The sequence below is a fragment of the Lissotriton vulgaris genome, chromosome 12, assembly GCF_964263255.1.
Source record: "Lissotriton vulgaris chromosome 12, aLisVul1.2, whole genome shotgun sequence".
Classification (NCBI taxonomy): Eukaryota; Metazoa; Chordata; class Amphibia; order Caudata; family Salamandridae; genus Lissotriton; species Lissotriton vulgaris.
The window spans coordinates 496597094-496618785 of NC_141700.1; positions in this window are offsets into that span (position 1 = coordinate 496597094).

Below are 21692 nucleotides of genomic sequence, written 5' to 3' on the forward strand. Positions count from 1 at the left end.
TAACAGTCAGCTTTAGGGTGACCTGAAAGCCAGGCTGGTGCATCCTCCAGCGCTTTCTCCTTTTTGTCAATTCTAGGGAGGGGAGAATGGAGTTTTCATAATTTTTATTCCCTCTTTCCATATGTGATCAATTATGGGAATAGAGCGCGTAGATTTCATGCTTTGGTCTTTAAAATCGTACAAGAAGCACTCTGTCTTCTGTACTGGCATGATTAGAGGAAACCTAGTAGAAGCTCTTTCCATAATGGCATGGAATCCTCCTATGTCCTCAGGAGGAGAATCTGCAGCTGGAGAGATCGGCGTAGCAGGAGCTGGAATTAGATATTCATCCCATTCGTCTACGGTAGTGGGCGAATTAGGAATTTCTCCATCCTCAGGTACCGTGTCCCCATCATCATCCTGAAGTAGGCGTGAAGGCAACGTCACCTGGGGCTCAGAAACTGGTGTTGCAGGAGTCACCAGTTGCATTTGTACAGAAGAAGGTTGTTGTGGAGGTGGAGCTGGAGGAAAACAACTATTGTAGTCCTTCAGCATTGCTGACAGATCTTGAAGCAAGGAAGCAGGCATTTGTACCACTGGCTCTTGATGGAAAACTTCTTGAGGCTCCCTTAGAGACTCACACAGCTCATAATATTCTTCTTCTTCATCATTGTCTTGATATTTTATCCTTAGTTGTGACGGATCATGTGCCTGTCCGTAGGGGTTATCATCATCATCTTCTGATTCCTCCAAGTAATGGCTTGGAGGCAAAGGAGAAATATGCGAAACATCATTGTGTTTAATCTACGTCGTTTGTTCAAAATGGCTGGAGCCATAAACCTGTAACATTAAATCCCCCCACCCTCCCCCCGTACCTCTGTCCACGAGGCTCCTAACTTTAACTCCCCCACACAGCATTCCTCCCAGATAGCTGTAGCAATGCGGAATCGGATGGAAAATGAAACTCCTCCCCCTATGCTGAAAGCAATAACAACAGACAGAGGACTAATATTTCCACCTCCCCTGCAGACATGAAGGAAAAGGGAAACTGCAACAAACAAAGGACTGATGTCTCTATCCCACCTACATGGCGGACATATTTGACTTGTCTCTTTCAGGGACGGACTTCCTGGATTATTCATTCTCTGCATTAGCTGAACACTCGCTAAGAATTTTACACTCTAGAATAATCACAACTACTGAACACTTGGCTCAGCTATGTATCCACACCTTCTTGTGATAGAATGTCTGCCTATAATTGAATTATTTTTTCATTTAACTATATTCTGAACATGTGTAATGCCCAGAATGCTACCTCATACATGAAAGAATGTCTGCCCACTATTGCAGCGCACACCTACCCGCCCGACTTCTCTCACTCAACCTTTCATTACTATTACTAATTGCCTGATTATTCACATGTTGGTCTTTGTAGATCTACCTGTCCGACTATGCTCCCCCATGTACTTCTCTTGTAAAGCGCTCTGATATCCGCGAGGATCATGTCCGCGCTATATAAAACTTTCAAAATAAAATAAATAAATAAATCATGATAAAATTGTCTGGTAGAAGACAATTTAGAGCTCAAAATAGGCGTAAATTGTAAATTCGGAGGTCTTTTACGCTTCAAAGTGGCAGCAATATATGTCGATGGTGATTCATATTCTGCTGTAATGGCTGTAACAGACGCATCACCGACGCTGCGATCATAGTCGTCGTCGACGGAAAAGACGTCGTCGACGATGTGATCGTCGACATCATGGTTGAAGTTGTCGTCGACGGTGGACTCATCGTCGAGGGCATAATCATCATCGACGGTGAGATCGTCGAAGGCGGGCTCGTCGATGGAACATGAAGCGTCGTCAACGGGATACTCATCGACGACGGGATAACTGTCATTTTTTGTTCGATTTTTTGCGGGGGCGCACCAAAAAAGAAGTCCAAAAAGATTGTTTCTTATGTATGTAGAAAAGTTCTTTACTTGTTTTTATCCGTTCTTTAAAATACAAATCACCAGGCACTTTACAAAAAAGATCAGCCAACGCGTTTCACTCCCTTCCAGGGAGTTTCTTCAGGGCTGAAAGCAGAATAAATAAAAGAAAGCTACCATGAGTTTCATATGTCATAGTTCTTATCTCTAAATACATTTTTTCATACCTTTTTCACATTTCATCTAAGTTAAAAAAGAAAAGATATGACACATAGTAACTAACATTTCAAAAAGAGGCGCAGTGTCCGGTTTTTTGAAAGACTACTAGAACCAAGATATAGGGTATCATAAAAAGCAAGCAACTATAACCTCAATACAGGGTTTTACAGTCCCAGTATTGCCAATACAACTCTTATTGTTTGGTCTTCTTACATGCCCTAATCATAAGTTTCTCAAATGTGTTAGACAGTGTCTATGTAAGTTTCATGGATTCATGGATCTTCCATGATATATACAATTCAAACAAGCACAATATAGTTCCTGGCAATCCCTGTCTTTAAATGGGCGGCCGCGGAAGGGGGAAGAAGAACAGGTTATGCGGCAATCCACAAAAAGAAAAGGAAAGTCCAGAAGGAAAAGCAAGGAGCCGAACAAAATAGATCTCAATTGGCATGCAGTATCATCACTAGCAGCACATTATTGTACATTTTGTTCCATTGCAACCTTTACATCTTTATAACTTAAAATCTATCGATTTCATACATGACATGAATTAGCACCGCAGTACTGTCTCATTGATTACAGGGTTCACATTTGTTGTCAATGCGAGAGCGTTGTCCGTCCAAAGTTAGGTTTTGAATTTTGAGAGTAAACGGTGGGAAACGAAAAAGAGAGAAGAGAAAAAGAAGAGTAGTGGAAACTCAGTTGGAGGGAGAGATCATTTGCGGGGGTTTGTGTAAGTCCTCAAATGTGGGAAAGATGACGATGCGTAAACCTCATGGCACTTTTTTCTGATGGATATATTGCTGTAGAGTTACGCCGTCCCACCAGCGTGAGAGTTCTTGTTTCCTAAGTCGCTCCAATTTCTGAAATAATGCTTTTAATCCTCCAGTTTTTTGTAAATTCTGTATAGTAGAGGTTGTGTTAGAATCTTTTCCAAATAAGTCCTGTGCCATCTCTTTGCGTTTGTCATCAAATTTAGACATTTTTGTTGTTGCTTGTTATTGGATGGACTTTCCTTCTAGACTTTCCTTTTCTTTTTGTGGATTGCCGCATAACCTGTTCTTCTTCCCCCTTCCGCGGCCGCCCATTTAAAGACAGGGATTGCCAGGAACTATATTGTGCTTGTTTGAATTGTATATATATCATGGAAGAACCATGAATCCATGAAACTTACATAGACACTGTCTAACACATTTGAGAAACTTATGATTAGGGCATGTAAGAAGACCAAACAATAAGAGTTGTATGGACAATACTGGGACTGTAAAACCCTGTATTGAGGTTATACTTGCTTGCTTTTTATGATACCCTATATCTTGGTTCTAGTAGTCTTTCAAAAAACCGGACACTGCACCTCTTTTTGAAATGTTAGTTACTATGTGTCATATGTCTTCTTTTTTAACTTAGATGAAATGTGAAAGTGAAATAGGTATGAAAAAATGTATTTAGAGATAAGAACTATGATATATGAAACTCATGGTAGCTTTCTTTTATTTATTCTGCTTTCAGTCCCGAAGAAACTCACTGGAAGTGAGTGAAACGCGTTGGCTGATCTTTTTTGTAAAGTGCCTGGTGATTTGCATTTTAAAGAACAGATAAAAACAAATAAAGAATTTTTCTACATACATAAGAAACAATCTTTTTGGACTTCTTTTTTGGTGCGCCCCCGCAAAAAATCGAACAAAATATCCTTTTGATCTGGAAACCACAGCAAGGTCAAACAGCAGCTGACGTTGGGGTTGGCAGCACATAGCTCTAAAGACTAATTCTGGAACTGTATTTTAGGTGCGGCACCGTAGGGTCCGCTGCTACATTCTTTGTGATCATCACCTACTACCTGGACCAGCAAGCACTATTATCCATCCAATAACAAGCAACAACAAAAATGTCTAAATTTGATGACAAACGCGAAGAGATTGCGCAGGACTTATTTGGAAAAGATTCTAACACAACCTCTACTATACAGAATGTACAAAAAACTGGAGGATTAAAAGCATTATTTCAGAAATTGGAGCGACTTAGGAAACAAGAACTCTCACGCTGGTGGGACGGCGTAACTCTACAGCAAAATATCCATCAGAAAAAAGTGCCACGAGGTTTACGCATCCTCATCTTTCCCACATTTGAGGACTTACACAAACCCCCGCAAATGATCTCTCCCTCCAACTGAGTTTCCACTACTCTTTTCTTTTTCTCTTCTCTCTTTTTCGTTTCCCACAGTTTTCTCTCAAAATTCAAAACCTAACTTTGGACGGACAAACGCTCTCGCATTGACAACAAATGTGAATCCTGTAATCAATGAGACAGTAATGCGGTGCTAATTCATGTCATGTATGAAATCGATAGATTTTAATTTATAAAGATGTAAAAGTTGCAATGGAACAAAATGTACAATAATGTGCTGCTAGTGATGATACCGCATGCCAATTGAGATCTATTTTGTTCGGCTCCTTGCTTTTCCTTCTGGACTTTCCTTTTCTTTTTGTGGATTGCCGCATAACCTGTTCTTCTTCCCCCTTCCGCGGCCGCCCATTTAAAGACAGGGATTGCCAGGAACTATATTGTGCTTGTTTGAATTGTATATATCATGGAAGATCCATGAATCCATGAAACTTACATAGACACTGTCTAACACATTTGAGAAACTTATGATTAGGGCATGTAAGAAGACCAAAAAATAAGAGTTGTATGGACAATACTGGGACTGTACAACCCTGTATTGAGGTTAAGGTTGCTTGCTTTTTATGATACCCTATATCTTGGTTCTAGTAGTCTTTCAAAAAACCGGACACTGCGCCTCTTTTTGAAATGTTAGTTACTATGTGTCATATGTCTTCTTTTTTAACTTAGATGAAATGTGAAAAAGGTATGAAAAAATGTATTTAGAGATAAGAACTATGACATATGAAACTCATGGTAGCTTTCTTTTATTTATTCTGCTTTCAGCCCTGAAGAAACTCCCTGGAAGGGAGTGAAACGCGTTGGCTGATCTTTTTTGTAAAGTGCCGGGTAATTTGTATTTTAAAGAACGGATAAAAACAAATATAGAACTTTTCTACATACATAAGAAACAATCTTTTTGGACTTCTTTTTTGGTGCGCCCCCGCAAAAAATCGAACAAAATATCCTTTTGATCTGGAAAGCACAGCAACGTCAAACAGCAGCTGACATTGGGGTTGGCAGCACATAGCTCTAGTCTAAAGACTAATTCTGGAACTGGATTTTAGGTGCGGCACCGTAGGGTCCACTGCTACATTCTTTGTGATCATCACGGGATAACTGTCGTCTACGACGACGCTGGCATCAACATTTGAGTCGTCGACGACGTATGGACACTCGTTGTCGATGCCACCTACGGGGATCTTCGTGACGGTATACTTTTCTTCGACGATGAAGATCCACTCACCTTCTGTGGTGATTTTCTCATCGATGAAGATGTTCTACTCATCGACGGAGGATCTTGAAGAGATTTTGAGGTCGTTTTCTGAGACACCTTCACCTTATCTCTTGATTTTACCTCAGAAGAGACCTTCTCTTTTTTTGAGGAAGAGTGACCCACTTCAGAAGAAGATGATTTCAAGGTCTTACTTAGCTTCTCAGGAGGATCTCCGGATCTATCCCTCTTCTTGGTCACAGGGGTGGACACTTGAGGACTGACACTTTCTTCTCCTTCAGAAACCACTTCAGATGATGCCTTCAACTGTTGTAACCAAACCAGCAGACGACCCTCTCTATCCTTCAAGGTCTTGGCAGGGAAGGTTCTACAAATACTGCAGTCTTTGACTTTGTGTGCTGAGTAGAGACAATAGATCTCAATGTCAAAGTGTAGTCTATTCTTTCCACATGAAGAACAGGCCAAAAAAAAAAACTCTTCTTAGAATCAGACATACTTTCTTCAAAGAAGTAAAGCTTGTGGAAAAAAACTGAGCAGAGCTCAGGGAGACTCCCTAAGACACGAGGTGCGGTAGAAAATCTGAGAGTTTGCCTCTCTGTGGGGAAGGTGCTAGGAGGGGCTGATGCCTGATTGGCTGGCTTCCAAGTTTGGTTCTTTTTGCAAAAGGACTAAGATAGGCTAGTGTAGTGACTTTGCTATCTACTATAGCCTATGGTGTAATGTTATTATTACCATAATGTTTATATTTTAATGTACCGCGAGACTCTCACCTCGTCGGCGGGGATGATTCGAAGCATGTGAATCTATGAAAGATACCCCAATACTGGATAACATTGTGATTAAACACACCTTTAAACAAATGGACAAGTCTCAAATAGTGCTCTAGCTTCTTTCATCTAACCATCTAGGTCTTCAGCTGGGCGACCTGTTTACCCCGCTACCCATTTCAGTCCCATGATAAATGTATCCTAGCCCTTTCTAGGGAATGGATTGTCTCTCATGTCTGATGACATCCTGCTCTAGCTTCATGATGTCAGGACACCACTTGACCAATCACCCGGGGTGACAAGGACACACAGGAGGAGGAGACATCAGCAATTATGCACTATTATGAACTAGGTAACTATATATTATGAAATAGGCAACTCAGTCCAGCATTAAAGACAGTAATGTCCTCTGATGACATATTGTTAGCACATGCGTCTAAATCAGGCTTTGACAGCCTTGGAGACAAAGTCTTTAATAAAATACCATGATCACTGTAATAACATACTTATTGCTACAGTCTCAACCAATTAAAATGATGCCAAAGACCCAACTAAAGAGGTACAGAGGGCCCTCAGATGCTATGAACTTATTTAATGACAAACAAAAGTATTCAATGTGAGTTTGACTTACCATATAAATGGATAAAGGAAGGCCGAGTGCTGAGGAATGAGTTATTTTTTTTTTTTGGTCTCAGCAACGCAGAGAAATTCTCTTCTGCAACCCTAGCACCTCTGGTCATTAGGTATATTATGCAGATGGTCATCCACTGTTAGTCCATTAGAACTTGGGCCAGGTGCTGAGGAATGGGTTCCTTTTTTTGTCTCAGGAATGCAGAGAAATTGTCTTCTGTGACACTTCCACCTCTGGTCATTCGTATTTTCTGCAGATGGAAAAGGCCACTGTTAGTCCATTAGAACTTGGGCCGAGTGCTGAGGAATGGGTTCTTTTTCTTTGGTCTCAGCAACGCATAGAAATTCTCTTTTGCAACACTGGCACCTCTGGTCATTCGGATCATTGTGCAGCTGGAAGCGTCCACTGTTAGGCCATTAGAACTTGGGCAGAGTGCTGAGGAATGGGGGTTTTTTTTGGGTCGCAGAAATAAAGAGAAATTCTCTTTTGCAACACTGGCACCTCTGGTCATTAGGTATATTCAGCAGATGGAAACGTCCACTGTTAGTCCATTAGAACTTGGGCCGACTGCTGAGGAATGGGATCTTTTTTTTGTCTCAGCAACGCAGAGAAAATCTCTGATGCAACACTGGCACCTCTGGTCATTCATGACATCCTGCAGATGGAAGCCTCCACTGTTAGTCCATTAGAACTTTGGCAAAGTGCTGAGGAATGTTTTTTTTGGGGGGGTTGCAGCAACACAGAGACATTCTTTTTTGCAACACTGCCACCTCTGGTCATTAGGTACATTCTGCAGAAGGAAACGTCCACTGTTAGTCCATTAGAACTTGGGACGAGTGCTGAGGAATGGGTTCTTTTTTTTTTGGTCTCAGCAACACAGACAAATTCTCTTCTGCAACACTTCCACCTCTGGTCATTCCGTATTTTCTGCAGATGGAAAAGGCACTGTTAGTCCATTATAACTTGGGAAGAGTGCTGAGGAATGGGTTCCTTTTTTTTGGTCTCAGCAAAGCAGAGAAATTCTCTCCTGCAACACTGCCACCTCTGGTCTGTCTGTATTTTCTGCAGATGGAAAAGTCCACTGTTTTTTTTTTGTTTAAATTTGTTTATTGGGTTTTAGTTGGCATTTTGCAATCAACATGACAGTGATTATGCAGTACGTGAATGCGTGACAATAAGTACATAGTATCAATATACGTTGAGCAGCCTTCCCCTTATAGTCTTTATGTGTTGATCGATCATACCAGGCTGCTTGGTTCATCAATGTGTACCACAGAGTCCCCTGTGGTGTCCGTATCTTGCCCCTGTGGAGAGCCGAGATTGCACATGGTCGAGCGACCTACCAGTCGTAGTGTGGTGATGACCTTATGGTAAGTGGATTGTTACTCCATTGTTTCAATTTGTGCCGATGAGATCGGCATGATCCGTGCCTGCATGTATCGTCATGATGTCTGTGTCGTGTGGTCTTCCCAATAAACCATTGGTAGGGGGAGATACCCCTGCCAGTCTAAACTTTCTAACTGTTACAACCTTTGGGGTGAACTCGGAGGGGTATGGGGCCTGGGGAGGGGTGTGAGGGCGTTTACTGTGCTGGGGTGGGGTTGCCTTGCCCGTACGTTACGCAGTACAGGAGCATGCGGGGAATCAGTTGCGTGCTCTGGATAGCTGGGGCCGCAGGGTATGGATATTTACTATGTGTGGGTAGCATTGTGGTGGCGTCATTGGGGTGTATGGGCCGGCGCCGCCGCTAAAGTTTGGGATTCTGAGTCCGTTGGTGCTTCATGGGGGCTCATCGGCTGTGTGAATCCATACATTAGTTGGGCCCAGTCTAGGGAGATAGGGTGTTTGCGGTGTCCTCTCACTTCCTCCTCCTGGAGTATCTCCTCCTCCGCTTTGCCCATTTAAGCATGGCACCCATCCAGGCTGCCTCTGCTGGTCCCGGGGGGGCCCTCCAATGCATGGCTATGCCCCGCTTTGCCAAGAGAATAGCCAGTGAGAGGAATCGATACTGCACTTTCTCGGTCTTCCGCCTGCGGAAGATCCCGAGCGCACAGGCTTCCCATGTGGACATGGTTGTGATGGCAGTTATGTCTTCAAGGGTCCAGTGAACTTTACCCCAGAACCCTTGGAGCGAGGGGCAGTCCCAGAACATATCTTTAAAATCCGCTTCCAGCAGTTGACATTGGGGGCAGGCGAAGTGTGTGTCTGGGAAGACGCGGTGTAGGCGGTGCGGCGTGAGGTAGGCCCTATGGAGTATGTTGAACTGTATGTTGCGGAATCTTGCATTTCGGGATACTTTTTGGGGGTATTCCAGGGCCATGCTCCATTCTTTGTTGTGAACCACTCTACCTATGTCCGTCTCCCACCTCTGACGCAGGGGTTGAAGGGATGGGAGGAGTAGTGAACGCACCGCCTTATATAGCCAGGTGACCAGATGTCGCCCCACTCCCCGATTGGAGGGCTCATGATTTATAAACGGAAATGCTGCACCTAGCAAATTACACCACAGGTTTATCACGACCCATTGTTGCTGCGACAGCGTATTTGGCTGGCTTTACTCATTTCGTTTTTTAAGGTGAGACTCTAGTAGATAAGGACTTCGCTACTAGTATTAGCTAGGATGTTGAAATTCCTTTAGTTTGTTTTGAGATGGACCTAATAGTGGATATGATTTTATTTATTTATAGATTTGGTGATAATCACGGGTACCACAGGAAGAAACGAATTTCAGGCAGCGTATTTGGCTGGCTTTACTCTTATCATTTTCAAGGTGAGATTCTATAAGATAAGGACGCCCCCACTAGTAATAGCTAGGATGTTCAAATGCTTACAGTTCGTTTTCCTTTTGGGATGGACCTAACAGTGGATATGACTTCATTTCTTTTTAGCACTTTGTGAGAATTACGGGGATTACAGGAAGTAACGAAACAAAGGCAAACCCTCTACCTTGTAACAAGGAATTGAAGGTGCTTCTAATTTGATACAGTAGCAGAGGTGAGATATGTAAAGGAAGTCGATATGTTGATTTAAGACGCCATTACAACTTACATTTAATTAATGGCAGACTATCTCTCAAATCTACAGATTAAAACAAAAATTTCTCAAAATTGGGTGCAAGTTTCCGATCTAATTAGGTTCTTGAATGCGGTTGTACATGCACCGAGGAACACAAGAAGAATTTAATTGCCTTAAGAGGTTAAGGTGAGAATGTAGATTAATCTTGTGATGCTGAGTAAGAATCCCCTTTTTCTTTATTGCCAAGATGATATTAATGGCTGGTTATTTTCTTGAATTTACAGATCGTTATCAGGATCATATGATCTTTTGTTACTAATCGCCTTAATAACTTATGAGAAAGATCTCCCCTATTCAGGTGAGATCATGTACTGGGGGTTATTGACAAAATTTGATATTAGATCTAGGTTTGTGGATAATAGTTTGTGATGTTTAAAAGAATGGAAATACATCCATGAACAGTTGAAGCCAGTGTGAGGGGCGTGACAATATCAATGGTATATACAGATTTGATTCCATGAATAGGTGAACAGTTTAAGCCAGTGTGTGAGATGTGACATTATCAATGGTATATACAGATTTGATTAAATGATGATACTATTAGGGCGTCAGAAATGATATTTTTGTTTTGCATAATTCTTATATGTTATGCTTTCCATATTTTGTGCTAAACAATGTTTTAAAAGCAATTTTCATGTCGGTGGTGTCTACAGATGATATGTTTTAAGGTCTTAAGAGTGAAAAATTAATAATATGACTTGAATGCAATCGTCACATCTATATCATCATGTTTGCAACAAATTTTGGTGTTGATATTTTGTTTTGTTATCTTTACAGCCCTGATGATGTCCCATTAGGGATGAAACGCGTAGGCTGGTGATCGCTTTGTAACAAGAAATATTGATGCAACGTAAAAAAGTGAATGCTTCTGTTGGAAAATGAACAATTTTCGTTGAATAAAATGAATATGGACTTCAATATGGACTGTTAATCGTGAATTTTTCTATTTGGGTGCTCCTTTCATTGATTCTCTTTTTATGGTTCGTAGGGGTCTTAACGGTGGACCCAGGAAAGAAGAGCATCCGCCCTACTAACAGGAGACTATTATAATCTAATTTAAATATTGAGCACTCCTCCCCGTTGCATGCAAAGACCTGCCCCCACCGTTGCCGCTTCTTCTTTCCTAGCATACAACTCTTAATCTTATGCCTCAATTGCTACCACTCTCTACACAACACTAGCAGCTATATCAGGACGCAGATAAAAGAATGCGATTGCCAGCCAAGTGACGGTGTACCCTTCTCAGTGCAATTCTTTTAGGGTATGATACACCAATAGCAATTAGATTATCTGATGGATTGAGTGAGGAAGGTTTACGCTACAGTTAGTGGGAATAATAGGAACCATGATTAACAGACAATCCTCATCTTAGTACATCCCTATCAGTTAAGCTATAGATAAGTCGAGAACTTTGTGATTAAACACACCTTCAAACAAATGGACAACTCGCAAATAATGCCCTAGCTTCTTTCATCTAATCATCTACGTCTTCAGCTGGGCAACCTGTTTACCCCGCTACCCATTTCAATCCCATGATAAATGTATCCTAGCGCTTTCTAGGGAATGGATTGTCCCTCATGTCAGATGACATCCTACTCTAGCTTTATGATGTCAGGACACCACTTGACCAATCGCCCGGGGTGGCGAGGACACACAGGAGGAGGAGACATCAGCAATTATCCACTATTGTGCACTAGGTAACTATCTTTAATAATGAAAGCAAGACAAGTAGGAGGTGTTATGGAAAAGTACTCTGAACCACTGAAAGCCTTTTGGAAGTGGGATGGAGCTACAGGATGGCAGAGTATCCTAAACAGCAAACCATCTGGAGTATCAGAGTCGCACATACAGAGTGCAGGGAAACATGTTAAATGAGTTTCACTCCATGACAAAGTAAAACAGGTTAAATGAGTTTCACTCCATGAGAAAGTAACTCAATCGCCATCACTTAAGGCAACTCAGTCCAGCCTTAAAGACAGTAATGTCCTCTGATGACATATTGTTAGCACATTCGTCTAAAGCAGGCTTTGACAGCCTTGGAGACAAAGTCTTTGATAAAATACCATGATCACTGTAATAACATCCATATTGCTACAGTCTCGACAAATTATAATTATGCCTAAGACCCCACTATAAAAGTACAGAGGGCCCTCAGATGCTATGAACTTATTTAATGACAAGGAAAAGTATTCAATGTGAGTTTGTCTTACCATGTAAATGGATAAAGGAAGGCCGAGTGCTGAGGAACTTGTTCTTTTTTTTTTGGTCTTGGCTACGCAGAGAAATTCTCTTCTGCAACACTGGCCCTACTGGTCATTAGGTATATTCTGCAGATGGAAACGTCCACTGTTAGTCCATTGGAACTTGGGCCGAGTGCTGAGGAATGGGTTCCTTTTTTTTCTTCTCAGCAACGCAGAGAAATTGTCTTCTGCAACACTGCCACCTCTGGTCAGTTGGTATTTTCTGCAGATTGAAAAGTCCACTGTTAGTCTATTAGAACTTGAATATTTTTAAACTAATGCCATGCAACAAAAACAGGTTTTTAAGAGTTAGTAATCAGTACTGTGGAGATAGTAATATTTTGAAAATCTGAAGGAATAAAATTCGATATTACATGATGTTGGCCTAATGTATCCAATATGTTAGTATGTTTCCATATGAAACCCCTATGTAAATACAAGAAAGTTATACACTCCTGCAGAATCGGGCCTTTTGCTGAATAGACGCCATCTTGGTTTCGTGTCCCTGTGTCTCCCTTTGTTAGTTAAGAAAAACATGTGACCTGCATCTGTGCATAGACCTGAGATGCCGGCCTGGGCTATGAACGGACCATTAGTATCTAGCTCAGGGAACCCAAGGTCACATCTGCCTTTCTTGTAGGATGCGCACATTCTTGCAGGCGCCGTTCCTGTACTCCTGTGCCCCAGATAGAAAGGGAGGCACCTCTACTGACCTACCCCTGGAATAGTATGAGCGAGGCTTCGAAGCAATCATTTGTGCCTTATATGGGCTTTCCTGTTGGCTCCTTGACGAGTGGTGTTTCTCCTTCTAGGGGGTTTCATGAGCTATGTAGAAAGTATATATGCATTGTACTGCTTGTATTCTAGTAGTCTTCTCTGCGCACCTTCGAGGGCTGTGTCGAGAGAGGCTCCCCTATATAGGGCCTTTTTGCAAAATAAACGATTGAATCTTCTCCATTGCCGACTGACTTATTATTGGTAAAGAGGTATATGGGCTATTGGTAAGTATAGCTCTATGATATAATTTTTGGGACTTCAGTTGGCGACTCCGCGATAGGGTCATCCCCTCCTGTAAACAGGAGTAGAGGGACAGGGAGGGGTTCTGGCTGAGTGGGTGGACGGAAAGAGGATCCTAATTGAGAAACCAGTTTGTGGTAGAAAAAAAGAAATTCCACCCTCAAGTCCAGTGACCTTCCCAGCTGGTAAAAGACCCTTCGCCGGAGTCCTTCGGGCTTAACCCGGAACAGCTGACCGCGTTGGTCTATAAAGGAGTCGGCAGTGGAGAATCCACAATAAGACCTGAGTGCACCAGGTGAGTGAATTGTATTGCATGTTTATTCGATGTCGATGGAATAGAAAGCACTTGGAAGAAGTGGCTTTTTGTAACAGTTAACTGTATTGGGAAAGTAGTGGTCGGCGAGCCACAGGGAATCTTGGGGTCTGACGTGGCAGCGGAGTGGCTGCATGGGTGGATGCCCCACAGACTTGTTTGGTGATAATTGAGCCAACATCGGACGCCTTAGTGTTGCACGGAGGGTGCTCACTCGGCTGAATCCTCTTCGGAAAAGCCTTAGAAGCAACTGGGTAAGCCTGGGTTCTGGAGCCACGCGCCCAGCCGCCCGGCCCAACCAGCACAGGACTATGGGATGGTCTGTAAGAGGGTTTGTGGTTCTCCTGTCTGGTGATCTCAGCGCAGTCTTTGGACTGTCTCTTTTGTGAACAGTTGTTGGTCTGGAATCCGGCGAGATCGATTCCCCGAACAGGAGTCGACGGGCTCTGTTCGATTTGGAAAAGACATGTCATTTTGTATTACGAGAATTATAGTATGGTATTGAAGAATTTAATTAAGAAATGAGAACGAAAGAAATAATAAGTGAAGAAAAATATCTTTTCTTTTGAGCACTTTACGTATATTACAAGAACGATTGTATGTTTTGGGAACAAATGAGTATGTGGTGAAAGGACGCGTCCGAATGAATGAGTAAGTGGTGAATTTATAAATATGTCGTGTTTTAGTAAAATATGTTTTGGATGTTGCTGTCGACGGGATGGAAGTCTGGAAGAAAGACAGCCTGCTCCCCCGGAGGGCAGCCCGAGCTTTGATATGTATGTAAAACACGGTCTTCCCCCAATCTTGTTTAATAATCTTTGGAACAAATATACTAAGGATAATACTTATTTACAATGGCCCCTAACAGGGTCTTTCGATGGGAGGAAGATAAATTATTTGCAGAATAAATTGTTTATGAAAAAGAGCCGTCAATCAATGTTGGATTCTTTGAACCTATGGTTGAAGGAAGCAAAACGACGGCGAATCAGGGAAGAAAAATTGGGGAAGCTTAAATCAGGACAGACAATTACCTAAAAGGCAGTAGCATATGAAAAAGAGAAAGTGGAAAAGAATATTGAGCAAATGGATAGAAAATTTCGATTACAGACAGATAAAAGTTATGTTGCTCAAACAGAAACAGGAGATGAGATAGAGGAACTATTGGAGGCTCGTCCATCCCCTCGGTATGCCCCTCAGGGTCTATATCCAGCGGTGCCACTAGTTAGAGCAGTCCATATTGGTGCAGCACCCTCTGTAGGGGTGCCCACGACTGCTACTGTCCCAGTAGCCGTGTCCCCTCAGGCCCCAGTATTTTCTCCTCCTACTCTCTGACCAACTACCTCAGAATTAATTTCTTTAATGCCGGAACCCGCTACTGCCTCGTCTTTGCACCCAGTATTTTTAACGCCACCGATTAAAGACTTAGTAGTCTCCCCGAGTGGAGCGACCAGCACTCTTGTAGATGTTACACCCAAACGCCCCATAGGGGATTTGGAGGGTCGACGAGCTTTTACTCGATAGTCTCTGGGATCCGAAAAAAGAAGGACAATCATGGTACAACCATCCCAATGGATGCGTAACCAGATTTATACTCTGGAGGATATTTGGAGTACTATGAAGGATTTTGAACCAGTGCCGCAACAAATGGCCTTGGAACATATGGCGGTCCGGTTAATCTCTTTCTGGGACCAATGTTTTGAGGAAGGATTAGACCCTCAGATATTATTTGATATTAGGGACCAAGCTTTTAAATTCAATTTACAAGCTAAGGAAGTATTCCAAAATGTTGCAATCCTGGTGCATTATCGTGATCAAATGCACAGGAAGTGTGCTGATTGGGGGACGCAGCACCCGATGAGAGAAGTACATCCCCTTTATCATCCCGAGCTCCCTGAACTGAAAGATGGTGGTGGGCAAGTAATAGACGCCTGACTTCAAGAACAATGGGTTTATACCCCTTGGAAAAGAAGTGAAGTACTTACCTTAAAGGCCCTACTCCCTGATCCCCATAAAAATCCTACTGCTTATTATAAAGAATTAACTGAAGCTGCAAATTCAGCTGTTATGACTTTGGCTGATATTGAACTGTTTTTCGGTCTTTTGATCCCGGTAGATATTTGGAGACAGATACATGATACTGACCACGCCCTAGAACTGGGTGGGACTTGGGATAAAGATCGTAAACCAGGGGATAAAGATCGTAAACCAGGTGACAAACCTAGGGATGAAGTTTTGGCCGTACCGGCCCGAATTATCACCTATATGCAAACTCTTCCCCCTCGAAAGGTTGATTGGGATAAATGAACAGCTTGCAGACAAAAGAAGGATGAAAGTGTCTCTCATTTTTTCACACGGTTTGAAAAAGTATTCATAGATTTTAGTGGACAGGATCTATCCACGGAGGGTCGTATACGATTATTTGTAAATCGATTTGTTACTAACCTGCTCCTTGTAATAATGACTCGATTACAGGCTGCTGAAAGTACGTGGACTACTGCAGCCCCGTCAGTAATTCTTAGCATGGCCCAGTATTATGAACATCGGGAGAATGAGAGTAAGGACAAATCTGACAAAAAGGTTAAGGAACTAAAAACAAGAGTACTGTTGCAACAGGTTAGTAGGGGACAGAGCAGTGGAAGGGAAGGAGGAAGAGGTTTATTCCCCAGAAGAGCAATGGGTAGAAGAGGAGGAGGAATGGGTCCACTTCCTAACATTGGAATAAATCAATGTTCTAACTGTAGACAGGAGGGACATTGGAGAGCCGAGTGTCCGTTGCTTCATGGCTGAGGTGGTTTTACTAGAGGAAGAGGCAGAGGACGAGGTAACCCTGATCGAAATAGTATGAGACGAGAGGAAATGGCAGGTGGTGAGTCAAGAAGGAACTATTTCGATGACCCCCAAGGTAGACAGTACTATCATGAGGACTATCAAGACGATGGATATGATGGGACTGGATACGCATGAGACAGCTATGGACAGAGCGGGGGCCATATAGCAGTACTAGTTGATCAACAAGGACATTATGTACAAGGACAATTGCTGGGGACATCTGAAAGGTTTTTAGAGGACACTGGAGCAATGAATAGTTCGGTTGCTCATTCACTGGCCCCAGGGGCTGCTCTGTCTTGGCAAACTAATGTATTGGTGGGTTTCTCAGGAATCCCCGTGGTGAGCCTGATTTCCAAGCCACTTCCATTTACTGTTGGTCCGATTACTGTAGACTCTGCTTTTCTGCTTACTTCTAATTGTGGGGAAAATCTGTTAGGGTTGGACATACTAAAGACATTGCATGCAAGAATTTATTGTTCTCCTGATGGTGTTTATTTAACAATGCAACCACCCACTAAAAGTACGTCCCAATGTTTTGCTAAAAATGAACATCTCCCACCTGAATTTTCTGCAATTCCCCAGTCCATTTGGGCGACAGGAGATACGGATGTAGGATTGTTAAAAATAGCCCCTGTATCAATTACCTTTAAACCGAATGCACAGTTGCCAAGTATTCCCCAGTATAAAATTTCGCCGGAGGGTGAACAAGCTTTGTTGCACATCATTCGTGATTTAATTAAGAGAGGAGTAGTGGAAGAAACGGCTGCTAATACCTGTAATAGCCCTATTCTACTGATTTTAAAGAAGACCCCGATAGATGGTGATCCCGATTATAAAAATACATATCGATTTGTGATTGATCTATGGGAGGTAAATAGGATAGTGGTTCCCCAATATCCTGTGGTTCCGGATATCACTGCAATTCTTACTATGATTCCCCCTTCGGCGCAGTATTTTTCAGTGATTGTTTTAAAGAATGCTTTCTTTAGCATTCCAATCCATCCTGACAGCCGTCATATTTTCGAATTCTTGTTATCTGGCCGCAGCTTCAGATTTTGTAGTGCTCCTCAAGGTTATACTGAAAGCCCCAGTATTTATAGTCAAGCTTTGAAAGCGGTTCTAGATGAACTGGTCTTACCCCCTGCAAATGTTCTCTTCCAATATGTGGATGACATATTGGTGGCCTCCGATACGGCGGAGGGTTGTAAGGAGGCCACTGTTAAATTGTTGACTCATTTGGCGACCAATGGTAATAAAGTGTCTTTGTCCAAATTTCAGTATTGTCGACAAGAAGTGACCTACCTTGGCCACTTACTGTCGAAAGCGGGGAGAAGACTACCTACTGAACGAATATCTGTTATTTCTAACATGTCTGTGCCCCGCACTCAGCGTGATGTCCGTGCTTTTCTTGGCATAACCTCTTACTGTCGCCAATGGATTCCTAATTTTTCTCTTTTTGCTAAACCCTTGTTGCATTTGACTACCAAAGATGTGCATGAACCCCTTGCCCTGGACGGATGAATGTCAGGATGCTTTTGACTCTTTAAAATCTGCTCTTTGCTCTGCACCCGTCTTGGGTACTCCAGACTACCGTAAGCATCATCATCATCAAAGCTTTATTCGAGAATTATACTCATAAAAGCACAAACATACATTTAAAATACATCATTTAAAAAAGATTTTTCCTAATTATAAAAATTTTTAAAACAATTGTACAGACAAACAATAAAAATCTTTGATGTATGATTACACAAGAACCACAAAAAGTACTCCAATCAATTTACATTAGTAGAGATTGCCCTACGTCTAATGGACCATGCCCACCCCAAATACTTTGCTGTTCCTAGAACAATAGGCATATCAGTGGTGGTACAGAGTATTCGTAGTGCCTCAACACCCCGAGATGTCCCTAGATTTCTACAGACAGGAGCTAACCAGACTCTTCTCGGGATGGCGTAAGCTTTGCATGAGAATAGAAAGTGGCCTATACTTTCATCTACTGCACCACAGACTGGGCAGCAGGAGGTGGTGGAACTCCTCCACCTGCCTGTCAATGATCTTAGAGGAAGGGCACCTGATCTTAACTGGAAGAAAAGCTTCCTATCCCCTGGGTTGGTGATGCTGTCCCAATATGGTTCCAATGCAGGATACAGTTTGACGTCAAAGAAACGCCCCGTCATTGTGTCAGATCTCGTTTTACTCCAGAGTCTTCCATCTACCCAATCCCAATATAAGCCTTTGATCGTATTTTTGCTTGGGAAGGGTTCCCCAGATGGATTATCCCATAGATTAGAGAGGCCAAGATCACCTAATGCAGTCCTGAGATTTTTTAACCAGACCATCTTGTGAAAAGTGTCAGCCTTAATTATGGCCAGAAACCCCTCTGCATAGTGCTGGATCTCCGGGGTAGTCCAGAGGCGTCTCCAATAGAGAATCGGGCGCAACCTCGCTTGGCTGCTAACTGATCTTCTCCCTAAATCAAGACCAAGTGGGATTAATGGTGTACTCTGCGGGAGTCCTGTGATTCCCCTAAGGAACCTATTCTCAGATATCTGCAAGGGGAGGAGCTTTCCAAATCCCCACAGCTCAGCCCCATAGAGGGCAGACCCAAGAGCCTTGGCGTCATATACAGCCAAGACGGGTTTTATAGGCTTGGATTTCGACTTTTTGTGTTCCACCCTAAGCGCCCCCGAGATCTGTTGGTGCTTCAAAACCGCCTTTTCTATATGCTGGGACCATCTTGAATTATTTGCTATCTGTATCTCAAGATAGGTAAATACAGTAACCACCTCAAGCTGACAGTTGTTCAAGAGTGTTATTAGCCGGGGTCTACGTTTTGATGTAAAAGCCATCAGCTTGGTCTTGGCCACGTTGACTTCCAGGCCATGCTCCCCGCAGAAGAGGTCAAAAATGTTTAGAGCTCGCTGCAGGCCAGCCGGCTCAACGTATCGTCGGCGAACATCAGGATCGGAACCCTGAGGCCCGCCAACGAAGGTGCGTCTACACTGGCTTCCAGCATCCGAGCCACTATCCCATTAACAAACAAGGAAAAAAGCAGGGGGGCCATTGCACACCCCTGTCGTACTCCGCGTTCAATCGGGAAGTCGGCAGATGATTCGCCATTCGTACCCCATTGGACTTTGGCGAAGTTACTTTCATGCAACCTCATTATCAGGGTGGGCAACTCAGCCAGAAGACCAATTTCGCTCAGAACTGCCCAGAGCTTTCTCCTTGGGACCAGGTCGAAGGCAGCCCGCAGGTCAACAAAGGCAACATACAGGCTGCCTTCGCCAAGCACCACTGTTCCCCACTGCAGCAGAGCAAAGCGAAACACCTGGTCGACTGTACTTGTAGCCCGCCGAAAACCAGCCTGATAAGGAGACAGGGCATTGTTCTCATCAACCCAATCCATTAGTTGATTAACCATCATTCTCCCTACCACTTTTTGGACAGTGGCAATCAAGCTTATCGCCCTGTAATTGGCCTGGAGGGACCAATCCCCTTTTTTATATATGGGTATGATGGTTGCTCCCTTCCATAGTTCAGGGACAGCCGTTCCCTTCGCGATAGCATTTCCCAGAAGGAATACATACTTGGCCCACCTCGCCTTGTCGTTTATAAAAACATCAGAGGGTATCCCATCTAGACCCGGGGCCCTTCCCCCGGGGGCAGTACATATTGCGACCTCGGTTTCTTTAGGGGTAAATAAATTCCCGATAGGGAATACAGCTGAAATTACTTCCACATTCTTAAACTCAGTAGTCTCTCCATATTGGGGTTTAAAATAATCCACCCATGCACCCTCAGTGACATTATTGTAGGTTTTGTCTGGAGTTCCACCTCTACCCCACTTAACAATATTCCAGAATAACCTGGAGTCCTTAGCCCCCGAAGCCTCCTTTAGTTCTACCCAATGCTTTTCGTCCCATATTTTTTTTGCTAGGGATATACAAGCCTTGTAGTGCTTCCTAGCCCCACTAATCGCTGCCCTGTCCCTATTCCTAATTGCTCTTCCCAAGCTTAACCTGGCTTCCCTGCACTGATGGTTAAACCACCTAGCTGGTTTGGGTGGTTGTTTCCTATTTGTCTTGCGGGGCCTCAGGAAGTGCGGTTTTAGAAGGGAAAAGAGCTTGTCATGTATGTCAGTTATTTCCCTAGACCCTGGAATTACAGGGTTTGCAACCTCCATAGCGGTGATTGCAATATCCACCTCAGAACTTATAAAGGCCATAGATTCTGCATTAGCCAATACACTCTGCCAGTTAAGTCTGCGCATGTCGTTGGCCATAATAGGCATTGGTCCATCACTCAATTGAGGATTCCCTGATGGGGCCAACCACAAATTGTGGGTCACACAGAGAGGATTATGATCACTCTCCAGTCTGCCCTCAATTTTCATGTCGCATACCAACTGCCACAGATTAAGGCTACAAAGGACATAATCTATCCGACTTTGGTTACGACCATTGTCGAATGTGCAGGCACCTTCCCTATCGCTCTTAGTTCTCCCATTTAAGGCTCTTAATCCTTGTTCCAGACAAATGGCATTTCCTCCTCTTGCCCCAAGGGATCGTCCGAGCTGTCCAACGGTTCAAAGGTCCTGTTTAGGTCGCCAGCTACTACAACTTTTTTTCCCAAGGACTGCATTTCCAGAAAAGTGGACAAAGCCTCTAAAATGGGTGAATTCCCTATGGTACTACCCCTGGCATAGATGTTATAAATATCTATCCCTCCCCAGTTTTCTGATGCTATTCTTAACATTTGGATGTCCTTGCAACCCAGATCCACCACTTTGATTGTTATTTGTAAGTGTTGCCGTATCCAAATTGTAAGGCCTCCCATCGGTTGACCCCTGCCACCTCTACTAGCCGGGATTGAAAAATTTAGATAGTCAGGAAGAAATATAGGGTCGCAGGCCCATGTCTCCTGGAATAGACATACATCAAAACCGTTAATGAAGTCTATCCAGTTTGGGATGCCAGCTTGCTACTCAACCCCGCGATGTTCCATGAAACCAACTTCCCTAAACAGGGGCCATCCATAGGTACTGCTCCTACAGATGACATCCCAGAGTGGCTTGTTAGGATTCCTTCATACCCCTCCCTGTCTCGGTTTTTACCTTCATTATTGTGCTCAACCTCCTGGGTGCCAACAGTACTAAGTGTAATTTGATCCTCATTATCAGATTCCTCAGAAATTGGAATAAACTCCCCACATGTTGCCTCCAGATTTACAGTTTCCCAACTAGTTCTTATTCCATTTGATTCCACATTTTCAGTCAAAAGAGTTAATACA